Raw genomic sequence first — 14,559 nt, forward strand, 5'->3', positions numbered from 1 at the left:
TTCAACAGGAGTACTAACTATTGTAAAATTCGTTTTTGGTTTACGTTGTTACCATTTTCACTTTATTACAAAGCTTCCAATACTACCACCATATTTGAAATAAACATTTGACTTATTCCTGATATTTTTTTCCATTTAATGCATAATTTTGGTTTTTAAAGTAAGGCGGTGGAAGCTGTAGCATCAGTCTGTGATGTTGGTTGTACACTTAGTCCCAGACTAATGAATAAAACTTGGTACATAAACATTGGCTTGAAGAAACTTATTTTTATGATAATTTTTTTTTTATTTGGCCTTCAAAAATATTTTTTGAAATATTTTTGCAGAAACACATTATATATTCTTCAAGTGATACAGTGTGAATAATCATACTTAAATTAATGCCGACGAGTGAATGATATCTGGAAAACCGTGGTCAGTTTATTTATGTTCGTATAGTAAACTACACGTTTTGACTTAAAGAACATAGATACTCGAGGAAACTATCTAGATCACTTTGTTCATAAGGCCAGGTGAGAAAAATACCGTCAATGTGTTGTTTTCATAGATATAGTTCCATGAGGGTAGACATTTTTGATTCAACGTATGTCGTGTAAACGTATGATTGAGAACACATTAGAAGTCTGAAAGTCTGTTTATAAAAGGATGTCTTTAAACTTCAGTGTCATTTATTCTGCATTGCAATATTAAATGCACGTGTTTGTTGTATGGAATTTTATAAAGGCGTTCGCTTTTTAACAACGAGCAGAGCTAGATCAACATTATGTCTGGAAATTAGGTTTATTATGTCAAAGTTTACAAATGTTTGTTTGATGATGTATCACATTTTGTAGCAAGAGCATTACAGTGTTTTTTCAAGCGATTTTAAGCTGAAATAGATCAGGGTGTTGGCGAAATAATAAGCTGGTTTATAGTAAATATATATATTGATGATAGCTACAATCATATGGAGACATAAACATGCTCGCCCTCCCAGCCGTGGGGGTGTATAATGTGACGGTCAATCCCACTATTCGTTGGTAAAAGAGTAGCCCAAGAGTTGACGGTGGGTGGTGATGACTAGCTGCCTTCCCTCAAGTCTTACACTGCTAAATTAGTGACGGCTAGCAGAGATAGCCCTCGAGTAGCTTTGTGCGAAATTCCCAAACAAAAAAAAAAAACATATTATGAGACCTAGAGGCCTCTAGTCTCTCTATAGAGGTTCTGGTGACGTTTCTCATTGTTAGTAATGACTTCTGTCATGAAGTCAGATTGGTTTTGGTATAGATTACGTTCATAGTTCTTACTTTAATAAGATTTAATAACAATTATGGTATTAATCATGTACACAGTAAGTTATTAGTATGGGCAAGATGCTTAATTATAAACGATTATATTTTACTTTCTTATACAAGTATTAACAAAGAATACCTTCCATCGAAAATAAATTTGTTTTGGAACGTAGGTAATTATAATGTTTTTAACAAACTGATAACTGTGTATCTTTTCAGAGATCTACTGAAGTGACGGCTCCAGGAAAGGCTAATGAAGTGGTCATAAAACAATTTCACGTATGTGTCCATTTATTATGTTGTATCTTTAGTCGAGATCTTTGCCCAAGTAAACACTCTTAGTGGGAGAGAAAACGTGTTTATGACTGTTGTAACTAACTTATTCATTACCTAAAGCTATTATTGTTCTTTGCCTCTGTCAGGGTTACTGAAACCATTCATATTCAATAATATGTGATAAATTCATTAATATAGTACACCTTATATTTGCTTTTCATAAAAAAACACTTTAATTTATGTAATAAGAAACTACAAAAATAGTTTATTAACTTTTTTAATTATATTTATTATATCTCGCAAGTTAAACATTACTAGTCAGCTCTCCATTAACTAATACTATGGACATCTAAGCTAGATTATCCATTGGAGAACAAACAACTGTTCCTTTCCAATTGTTCTTTGCTAAAATTAATCACTTGCATAAGCAGCACGCAGTTTTGCATCTTTAATTTTGGATAATGGCGAAACTTACGTTTTCCTAGTTATAGATATATTGCACCTGAACAGTAGCAACAAACGTAACCTGAACACATATTCCACTACACAACTTACTAAACTGTGATTCCCGTGTTCATTTGGTACGACTGTTTTCTGTAAAAATGTTATCGTTATTTCAGCACATCACAACACAATAAGTTATCTATGATTCGCCTGGAGACCTAAAGACTGGATTTATTTCAAAAATATATTAATATACACTTTGAACATTTTTTTTAAAAAACTGGATACAACAAATAATCCGGTAAAGCTCACCTAGTTAATACTTTCAAATCTGGCTACAGTATGGCTACAGATGTTGTATGTGAAGTTGGATCTACCTGTATACATTTGGAGCTGCCACTCCATGTCCTGGAACAATTACAGAACTGCCGGAAAATCTGAGAATCATTAATGTGAAAGTAATCTCGATTACCCATAGTGACATGAACTCTGTAAGTATGCTTCTGTGATTGTGTTAGACAATCACATAAACATGTTATGCATATCTGATGACAAAAACACCAAAAATATTGAAAAAGCTGTCCTGTGTCTGTAGGGATATTGTCAATGCTGAGATATAGTGGATGTTGAAGAATAGAATCATATAATCTTCAGAAAGTGTTTGGTAACCAATTATCAGTGATGCTTATCAGAAATAATTTAAATGATGAATTTAGATGGATGAATGTATCGACACACTTTGATCAGTTTTCATTTCAATGGACAGAAGACTATCTGAAAACAGTGGAATATGTCCGTTGGCTCAACTTGACCTCTTGGTACTGGAAAGTCGAGATGGTTGATGAAAGTAAGCCCAAAACTATTTTAAGTACTTAAGAGGCACTATAGAAACTTCAATGTAAAACACTTGTCACCTTTGAATGGTTGATGGAACTTACATACACTGAGTCTTTTACAATGGGAGACGCTTAATTTATGCTGATCGCGTTTGTTTTTTTCTGGTCACGAGTTTCAGTCTTCCGTGGACATCCTGGGTATGTTTCTTCAATGGAGAAGAGTGGCAGGCTTAAAACTGAAATCAATTAAATATGTGCTCATACAGAGACAGGTGAAATTTTATGGTCACTTTGTAGGAATGGATAAAATCTTGATGGGTTATGTTAAAATTTCAGTAGTCGGGAATTGGCCTGAACTCAAGATGAAAGTAAAGGTCCACAGTTTCCTCAGTTCCACGTCATACTACTAATAATATCTGTGCCAATGTTTTATCTAATTAAATATGAAGTGTGTTTTAGGCGTATTCATGACTGTGATCATGTATTTAAGTCACTAAAATATACATACTTTTGTGGCATCACTGGAGATAATGTAAATATTAAAGGTAAATATTGCTGTTGGATTCCAATTATAGCTATGATATTTGTCAAACAAACTGATCACTGGTACAACAAAAACTTCACGATCTTTAGAGCAGTTCGCGCCACTTGGGTCACAACTTTGCAAGAGTATAGCTTTGACGCTCAATATCATCTTGTTCCACAACAAAGAAATATGATCATATTGTATTGCTAAATAGTGAGATCTTGTCCATCTTATCCTGGCCACTTTTGGGAACTGAAAGCTATGTCAGAAAGAATGATATTGAACCGTATCGATTATTGCACTCGTGTGTGGGTACCAAAAAATGGCACTTCATGAATTCCAGGAAGAGCAACCGAAAGCTCCAGTAATCTTTTAACAGTTTATTATCATTTAGCAAAGTTAATTACAGAAGCTGCAGATTGAGGAACATAGAATATATATACATATAACCTTCTTTATAACACTTTGAGTGCAGGAACAAAAATATACTATAGTTATAAACCCCCAGATGTGGTTCTCAATTTTTACTATAGCTAATGGTCTATAGAGCTTTTAGACAGAAATATTTTTGTAACTGTATTTCCATTGCGACATTGAACGATGATGCAAACACTGTAATATGTAGAACCAGGAGAAAAACTGGATGAAAATATACATTTTGAGAAATATTTTTTTTTGTAGATAATAAACCTGGATATGATTGATCCTTTACAGAGAGAAGTAATTGGTATATAATGATAATTATTCATTACATCACCAAGTGGACCAAAACTTATCCATTGACTGATATATTGTTGCATTTTATCACTGATGTGTTCAGTGCAATATACATAACACGATTTGTCACGCACAAGAAATCCATATGGATCGAAAAAATAATTTCAGAGAGTTCCAACATTTTGGGTGGGGTGCAAACGTACACTTCACTGCATCACTCTATGTCTGATTGTTCAGCAAAACACGTAATACTGCCTATTAAATAAACGCTTCAAAGTTTCTTAATTCTTACTATACTGATGGAGGTGAACACTTGCCACATATAACATGAAGGCCTATCATATAACAGAAGTCAACTGGTGTTCATGAAACATATACATATATGTATATGATGTCAAAAAGCACTACTTTCTGTGGACATGATGCATGACTTGCTCTTAGAACTGACACGTTACCATGTCCACAGGTATATTTAAATGCTAAAGGCCTACATTAAGTTGTGCTCATGAATTTGAAGGTCAACAACAATTAGGAAAGATAGAAAAGATGTTACGAATGGTCGGTGAAGGTATTTAAGTTCGATCAAGGAGACTGGGTGTGACATTGGTATGAGACTATGTCTTGGAAGCAATTAGGCTCTGGCAACTCACTCAAACTAGAAGCTACAACGTTTGTATGATGTACACAAGCACGTTTAAAACGTTGATAAGCTCAAGCCATACAATTCAAAAAGTGTCAGGGGTTCAAACACCGATGGTGGAGCTTGGTAGACTAAGATGCCAAAGGAGACATGATTAATATGGCAGACCAGCCACAAGCTAAAAGCATAAGTTAGATCGGCAGACTCACTGCTGAAAATATGAGTTGGCTCGTACATTCCAATCGTTCAATGGTGTTTCATGTGGTAACGATTTTATTATTAAGCAGTAAGGACAGATTGTGATCGTAAGTGTGGTTTCTGTGAACATTGTCAACTTGCACGACTGGGTATGATTGCTAGGATTTTTAAAACTGAGATACAAGTGTGTTGTGGTCCTGAGTTGTAGTAGCATTTCTCTGGATGAGACCATACAACAGTTACAAGACTGATAGCTAGGACAGCTGACATTACTGGATGCAATGCTTAAAATATATTCAATTGGCAAGACTAGGAATGACCAAAATGATTTCTAATGTGTCAAAAAGATGAAAATACTTGGTGATACATCCTTTCCAATACACAGTTTGCGATGAATATTTGTTTTACTAGTATTGTTGGTTAACGTTAGTGAAGAATATATTGCTGGCCAAAATCTTAAGGCCAGTGAACATAAAGAAAAATAATGCATTTTGCGTTGTTAGACTCAACCACACATCTGAGTAGAGCTTTGAAAGATGAAAATAAGAAAAGGGAAAAAACAACTTTTTTACCATTTAATAGGGAAAATGTGAACACTATGAAATTAGCCTAAATACTAGCTGGTCAAAATTTTAAGAACATACTGAAACGAAGCGTTAATTGGTAAACACGTAACGACATTTATTCATTTGTGTTCAAGCATTAGCGTTGTCATCTTCCTTCTTACATTGGGTAAAAACATGGCAAAGGATAAAAAGTTGACAGAGTTTGAACGTGGCAGAATTGTCGAGCTGCAAAAGCAAGGTCTCTCTCAACGTGCCATCGCTGGTGAGATTGGGCGTAGTAAAACTGCTGTTGCAAATTTCTTAAAAGACTCTGAGGGATACGGAACGAGAATTTTAAGTGGTCAATCCCAGGAAAATTTCGCCGGCGTTGAGAAGGAGGTTTCGACGGGTTGTCCAGCAAGACACCAGCCGATCGTCGAACAAGATTAAAGCCCTTACGGACACAGAATGCAGCTCAAGAACAATAAGACGACATCTACGAGAGAAAGGTTTTAAAAACCCGTAAACGTCTTCAAAGGCCACGCCTCCTTCCACACCACGAAATAGCTCGATTAAACTTTGCTGAGAAGCACCAAACATGGGACGGAGAAAAGTGTTTGAAGGTTTTGTTCTCTGATAAAAAAAAAAATTTAACCTGAATGGTCCAGATGGCTTCCAACGCTACTGGAACGATAAGGATATCCCACCGGAGACATTTTCTACATGACACAGTGGAGGAGGTTCCATCATGATCTAGAGTGCTTTATCCTTCCATGGAACAATGGAGCTTCAGATTATACAGGGGCGTCAAACAGCAGCTGGCTACATTGGCATGTTGAAGAGAGCATCCTTATTGACCGAAAGCCCTCGCTTGTGTGGAAATGACTGGATATTTCAGCAGGACAACGCTGCAATCCACAATACCCGCAGGACAAAGGACTTATTCATGGCGAATAACGTGACTCTTTTGGACCATCCAGCGTGTTCGCCCAAACTTAACCCCATTGAGAATGTTTGGGGGTGGATGGCTAGGGAAGTCTATAAAATGGATGTCAATTCCAAACAGTGCATGATCTTCGTGATGCCATCTTTACCACTTGGAATAACATTCCAGCCAGCCTTCTGCAAACGCTTATATCGACCATGCCAAAGCGAATGTTTGAAGTTATTCGCAATGACGGCCGTGCAACTCACTACTGAGACCTCTTGTTGGGCATTTCCTACCCTGTTTAGGACTTTTTTTGGTATGGTCTTGAACTTTTGACCAGCTAGTATCTTGGATAATTTTATAGTTTTCATATTTTCCCTGTTAAATGCTAAAATGTTTTATTTTTATTTTCCCTTTTCTTATTTTCATCTTTCGAAGCTCTTCTCAAATAAGTGGTTGAGTCTGACAACGCAAATTGCATATTTTTTTTATGTTCATTGGCCATGAAATATTAATGAATTGAAAAATGAAACATTATTCAGGAAAACGAAACTCAGTGAAAATTTCTTATGCATCATACCGAGAGTAAACTTAGTGTACTTAAAGTTTTATTTGGTTTAGAAGTAATAAAGGTTGGGTTTTGCAAATATATATAGTAAGTACATGCAAGGAAAGGTATGAAAGAAAATGCGTTATTTATTTACACTATATTCGTGGCTTGGAATTTTACTAACATTTATAATGGTTCTTTCTATTTGTTAGTTCGTGGCTTGGAATTTTACTAACATTTCTAATGGTTCTTTCTATTTGTTAGATTCTGACGTTCCTCCAACATAAATCTATAAATGTAATAAAGCACTGTATGTAGCCAGTTTAAATTCTGCATTATTATGCTCAAGATTTGACGGACGTCTTTATTTATTTCATTGTATTCCCTCGATTGGTCGACAGAAATTTTCCGATTTCAGAACGACACAATCCGAGGTTAGATTTCCCTCGGTAGGCAGAAACCAAATATTGCAATATATAGCTTTTGATAAACGAACAGCAGCACCAACAAATGTATTTTCATACGTTCTAAGGTCACATGTGAGAAGTCTAGTGGTGCAGAAACTGTAATTTTGTAAATATTTCCGTTATATTTGTTTTGGACTATAAGCAGATTTTGCGATAATTTGATGGTAATTGTCAAAATGTATATATTTCCTGTGTAAGGGTATCACTGTTTGCCTAGCATTATAGTTATTGTAAGTTTCGTTTTTGTGTAAAAGAAACCATTCCTTTCTTTGTTTCATATTTTAATCTTATAAACGTTTTTTTTTTGGGGGGATTGTGGGACTTCCACCATTTTCCCGTTAAAGGGTGTTTTAGCATTCTTACGTGTATATATATATATATATATATATGATATACATATAATGCTACACCCTTGTGCAAATTAATTGAAACAAATGGTCATTTTACAATATTTTCAGCATGGCGGCCGGTGTAGGCTCGCTGGACCCGCTATTTCCTTTAATAGTCATTTTTTCACACAGACGGTGTCATTAGCTGTATTTTGCCAGCACGGTCGACCTATTTTTGGGATATATGACGAAATATTGAAAAATATTACGTCATTTGAAACTGCGTTAAAAGGGCAAGGAGACCAGTAAAAAAAACAACTTCTTACCAATTCAACGAAGAAGAAACGGTATCAATGGGGTCTGAAATACAAGAACTGGACGCAAGAACAATGGTGGAAGGTGTTATTCAGTGACGAGACTCATTTCTTTGTACAGGGTCAAAGAAGTCTGCATGTTCGCAGATCTCCAGGTGAGAAACTTCGAGAATCTCACATCAGTTAGTTCATAAAATATCCCTTGAAAAAGATGTTTTGTGGCTTTTTCAGCTACTATGGCGTCGGAAGCTTACATATCGTAGAAGGTATGATGCGAGGACCACAGTACATCGAAGTTTTGCAGAGAAGAGTCGTTCCAGAATTGAAAAAGAGATTTTCAGATGGATCTGACATTTTTCAGCAAGGTCTGGCTCTGTGCCACACATCGAAACTTATGAAGAATTTTATGACTACAACGCGAATAAAGGTGCTGGACTGGCCTGAAAACTCTTCCGGACTTAAATCCTATTGAAAATTTTTGGGCGATTTGTAAAGAAAGACTTCGAGGAAAGTACTGTACTGCGAAAGATAAGCTAATTGAGATCATAATTGAGGTGTGGTACCGCGATCCAAAAATTAGTAAAGATTGCAGTCAACTCATGGACTCGATGTTGAAGCGGATTAATGATCTTCTGAAAAATAAAGGCGGTCATATCATGCATTAATTTGTGAGTAATTTTTAGATTCTCAGAAATAAAACGCAAAAAATTGAAAAAAGCGTAATTTTCCGTCTTGTTTCAATTAATTTGCATAAGGGTGTATATATATATAACTGTTACATATTGTTGATGTTGAGTTTTAAAAGGTGTCTGGAATTATGTGACCAATTATAAACTTAAGCTACAGTAACAAACTGATAAATACCGTTGGTGTTGAGTGTTTATAAGATGTCCAGAAATTATGTGATCAGTGATCAGTTAAAACTTCAACCACAGTAACAACTGATACATACTGTTAATGTGAATGTGCTCTGTATTCACTATGAGGAAAACCTACACAATTGATAGATGAAGTGAAAGAAAAGTGTTATTGGCCAATATTCAGTTCTTCTCGTTATATAGCAGCAACGTAGAAGGTGTAACATATAAACCTAGTATTTCAAAAGTTGTTTAACTGTGTGATATGCTTCCTGGATCTTGAAACAGTCCATACAACTTATTTACAGAATGATTTAAACTGTGGGTCACTTCCACACACTGTACTGTATTGTTTCTACACTAGATAAGACTACTTTCTCTCTCGTAACCATAAGACGTATGTAGCCTTCACCTTCGTCATTTGTTGTTGTTGTTTTTAATGGCGTGTTTGTTGACGAAGCGTACACTGTTCATAATTGTACTTATGTGGACAAAAAAATTTATACCCATGCCCTTTATCTACCAAAGATTATATGTTCGTAATTGATACTGTCTTGTTTTAGTTACCGTCACATGACCTTCAAACATATCACATGTAAATAACTCTGAGTTTATAGTTATCTTGTTGTGTATCTTGTCAAGCACAACAAATAAAGTATTACCAGCTGATGGCGATTTACGTCTTTTCGGGTGATTATTTAAAATTACTTACCTAGCTCGAACCACACTGATCTTTTGTGTGTGTGTGTGTATATATATATATATATCTTCACGATTAAACACACTCAGATATGAAGGCACGGCTTTTGGATAGTGCTTTTATGATACTTAATATAGTACATATACTATTGCCGATATGCATTGAGCCAAGACATGATGTTTTCATAGGTTAGCAACTTGGACCTTTTCCGAAGGTTGAAATAAGAACATTCACAAGAGTAAAAAGCTGTATACAATCATCCAGTTATGTTTGTTTGTAGTTAAGCTACACCAAGAACTAATTGTGCTGTACCCATCACGTGTATCGAAACCCGGATTCTAGCGTTGTTAGTCCGTAGACGTACCCCTGTGTCACAGGAGGACTCCAATTATGCATTCTCACCAAACACGTACATTATAGTTTTCATAATGCAAGAGCTGGTTCCAATATGTGATTTCGTCACCAACCGATCGTTCTTTAGTCTTGCTGTATCTATAATAAATTTGTTTTTCGTTGTTGTTGTCGTTGTTTTGGAATTAAGCACGAAACTACGCAATGGGCTATCTGTGTTCAACCCACCACTTGTATCGAAACCCAGTTTCTTGCGCTGTGAGTCCGCAGACATACGGCTGTGCCACTAAGGAAGGGGAGCTCTATAATTTAACAAAGTAATAAAAGAATACATATTGAAAATGGATGGCATATCCGGTCAGAAAGTTGGCTGATATTTCTTAAGAATATATCAGTAGTTTGAACCTATTTCGATCTAGGTAAACAAAAGTAACTTTTCTATAAACCCAAAGTTCTTTGCCAGTTTACGTACCTAATCTGGTATCCTTATTTACGAACATTTTTTCAGAGTGATATTTACAACTATGCATATTATTCCAACATAAACTACATCAGCGTCTTTTTCCTTCATTACACTTAAACATATTCATATATTGAAATATTTTACTCCGTTCTATATATCTGCATGAAAAGAAACTAAAACAAAAGAATATTCTGCAAGTGATTATCACTTTAAGAATATTGATATATTTTATTTGGATTCCATCTGAGAAGTAAGTTTTTATTTGAAGAAAACTGTAGTACATATACATATTGAAGACAAGTTGAGCTAGACCTGACCAACAGACATTTGTGTCCTTTCGTTTAATTGTTTCAAGTTCCAGTTTTATCCAACAAATATGTATTGCTTACACTAATTTTCAAACATTGTTAGTTACTAAAAACGACAAGTTGTTGACCAACAGACATTGTAAAAGTTCCAGTTTTATCCAACAAATATGTATTGCACACTAATTTTCAAACACAGTTACTAAAACGATTGAATAAAATGGTGAAAGAATAAGTGAAATATAAGCGAAGAATAAACCGAAGATTTTTACAGTCATCCAGAAGGTTTCATAAAAATGTAATTTTAAACAAATTCGTGATGTCAGACGTGAATGTAGCGTTGGAAGATAATATTAAAAATTCATCTTCCTTACTATACTCCATCAAAATGTTGTGGTAATTTTAGGAAAGGGGATTTTGCGTGACACATGGTTTAAATGGACAAGACATTACCAATTTAGAAGCTTAGAAAGTGCACAAATCTTATTCCATTTGCGAAAATAAATCGTAATGTATGGGCCCGGCATGGCCAAGCGTGTCAAGGCGTGCGACTCGTAATCTGAGGGTCGCGGGTTCGCATCCCCATCGCGCCAAACATGCTTGCCCTTTCAGCCGTGGGGACATTATAAAGTGACGGTCAATCCCACTATTCGTTGGTAAAAGAGAAGCCCAAGAGTTGGCCGGGGGTGGTGATGACTAGTTGCCTTCCCTCTAGTCTTACACTGCTAAATTAGGGACGGCTAGCACAGATAGCCCTCGAGTAGCTTTGTGCGAAATTCAAAAACAAACAAACAATCGTAATGTAATGTTGATGAGCAGTCATAAGCTATGGTGGCGTTCTCTAGCGATTTAAAGATATAACTATACATAAGTACCAAATTACTATTCACACACAAAAAAACCGAATTATTAGACTAGGCCATCATCCCATAATAAACAAAGCTTAGAGCTGAACTGTAAATGTTGATACTTTCCGATGTATATAACATTCTAAACTCATTATTTCGTTAACAAAATAGTAACGTGGCATGCATTTAAAGTATATTAACACAGGATTTTTCTTTTACAGATGAGCCACTGGGTGTATGTATAGCTGCTAAGAATAGTGGCGTAGCGTATTTCACTTACCAAAGCTCTATCTGGTGGGTGTAGAAGACATTATTATTTTCTTCTGATTTAAGCGACCAACAGTCTAAGTTAGTGTTTTGTGATTATTTATATTAACTTTACTGTTATATATTGATGAAAATACCAGTAAAAGTTACTCAGTTGTAAAAAAAAAAGCAAAACAAACTTATTTTATAGATTACAAAATAAGACAATTTGGTCGTGACTTGACTTTCACCAGGATATTTGGTTATTAGTTTATCAAAGGAGGAATAGAATACACTAGTTTTAGTAAACAGCGAATAAAATAAGACGGTACAGAATATTTTAACAAATGACATCTACTTGATGAGCAGCTAATAACGAATAAGTCAAAGAACTGGAATTTTGAAAGATCCAATATTTGTTATGTTTAGAGTGAGTTTGACTTATTTCATTTTTGTTCAGGTAAAAACTAGACCATTTTGTCAAGTTAATTTTAAGAGGTTTGCATCCTATTTCTATATACAGTATAGAATGTTGAAGTAAATAACTCTAAAATTACTGGACGTTTCCTTCTCTCTCCATGCTTGTTGTCTGGTTTCCTGTTCTCTGGACGCTTCACCAGAACAAAGATAAAGCATGGTTTGTGATGTAACAGATGTTGTAATAGATGTAATAACCGATAATTCCCCAAGAAGTATTGGGAATTCCAATGTAGTAGAATAGCACAATTTACTGTACTAAATATCAGTATGTATTCTTAACTAGAAACCAGTACTTCTAAGTGCTTGTTGGAGATATTGACATGTAAAGTAAAATGCTAAAGTAAGCTTAGCTGTTTATTTCTCTTGGATTTATGCATTAATAATTAAACTCTAAAGCCATTCAACAAGTTTATAAAACCATTCATTTTCATGCTTTAGGTAAATATAATGTAATATAAGCAGTAGTAACTCTGGTTATGTTGATGTTTTCCACAATTATATTAAAAACTTCGTTAGAACTGTAATTGAAGCTTAAGAAATGACTTCGACTTTATTTCTGGTCATGGTTCTATAATCAAACGTTTTCAAACCAAACATAACCAGGTTTTTACATAGAACAATAACATCAAACTGCTAGTGTTACGATTCCAACTCTATTCCTCTGTGTGGTTTTTCAGGTTATATAACCACTTTTTTAACTCAAATCACTAAATATCAACCACTTGTATCCCAAACACTTCAACATTATTCCTGTTTAAAATAGTTTAAACATTGTTTGACACTGTATAATCCAGTTTTTCTCAAATTCAAACGCTGTTTTCAGAAATGGCTTAAACTTGCTATATATATATATATATACACTCGTGTGTTTAATTTAGATGGCTACATTTTTCTTGTGTAAATTTAGCCCAGATTTTCACTCCAAAACAGTGCATGACTTTTTGTTGTACAGAATAAATCCTACCCAAATCAAAACTAATCAGAACGATGACTATTTGTTATGAAATCTAACATTGGAATTAGAATACCCAGATAAACACTGAATAGAAAAACAGCTATTCTTGATGAGGGCTGTTACTATTCTTAATAATTTAATCACAGCTTGTTTAACAAAGAAGTATAAAACGTTACCATATTTGATGTTTATAATATATTTATATAACAAGTCTGAACATGTATTTAAATGTATTACTTCGATATGACTTTCTCGCTTCGTGTATCTCTAATAGCTCATTTTTTAAATAAGTCTTTATTGTATGTATAATGTAATGATATTGAGTTTCAAGGTTAAAGTGTGTATTAGCTCTCTGAATGAACTTATTTAAATCCTATAGATGGTGTTTTAAAGGCTTGTAATCCATGTACGAATCACTCAGTAGTTTAATCTTGATGTTTTCATGTTTTATCCAGGCGATGGAATAATCGTCAGTTGACAGAAATCTATTTCATGTATCGTACCAACAATAAAAATAGTTATAAATCGTACTTTATACTTTGTTATTTTATTATCAGGTAGCATAATATAACCTTCAGACAAAAATGAACCTTACATAATCCCCCTTAAGAACCATAACGTTAAGGTCCATTCTTTACTTTTCACGAAATAATCGATTCTCATTATATTACTGAAAATGTTCTCTCTTCACTACTGCCCAAGTAGGTCATTCCATAAATAGTTATCCTTGTTCAATAATTAGAACTGTCTTTATTGAAGTCAAGCCTGTATTTAAACTTGTAATTTCCTTCCTATTATCTTCAGATTATGATAGAAAGAAATTAAACCTTTAGTTTATTGATCCCGCCAGTAATCTTACAAATTTCAACAACAATATGTCTTATCTTTCTTTTCTTAAACTAAAACAAAGTAACAGATCTTAATTTATCTCTGTACAATAATTCTTCAATCCCAGGAATAATCCCAGTAGGATTCCCTTGAATCCTAAGTCAAATTTCTCTCTAAGATAAAGAAAGAAAAATAGTATAACAAGTGAGGACTTTTCTCTCTTAAGCTTTAGAATATTCATTTTTGCTACGATCCAATCAATCACTGAATATTGATGCATGTATTACTCATTTTACACTATTTAAATTATTATTCAAATTTAAAGATCGGGAGAACCATGTTTTTGTTACTAATGTAAACACATTGACTTTGACAAAAAATTGTGCTTTTATCTCTCTATATATCAAGAAAAATTCTCTAGTTTAGTACACAGCACAATTCTGTATTGAATGTATTTGTGTGGTGTTATACAAATTACCCAGAAA

General features: G+C 34.4%; 1 pseudogene across 1 annotated transcript in view; it reads left to right on the plus strand.

Moving 5' to 3' along the window:
* Nucleotides 1-13,776, plus strand: part of LOC143247172 (sodium-dependent dopamine transporter-like) — a 94,981-nt pseudogene extending 81,205 nt beyond the window's left edge. Inside the window, exons 15-16 of the transcript XR_013026419.1 lie at nucleotides 1,491-1,550; nucleotides 11,787-13,776. The product of XR_013026419.1 is annotated as a sodium-dependent dopamine transporter-like (transcript). The remainder of the gene's footprint in view (nucleotides 1-1,490; nucleotides 1,551-11,786) is intronic.
* The last annotated feature ends 783 nt before the right edge of the window (nucleotides 13,777-14,559 follow it).

Source organism: Tachypleus tridentatus, chromosome 3 (assembly GCF_004210375.1).
Source record: "Tachypleus tridentatus isolate NWPU-2018 chromosome 3, ASM421037v1, whole genome shotgun sequence".
Lineage (NCBI taxonomy): Eukaryota > Metazoa > Arthropoda > Merostomata > Xiphosura > Limulidae > Tachypleus > Tachypleus tridentatus.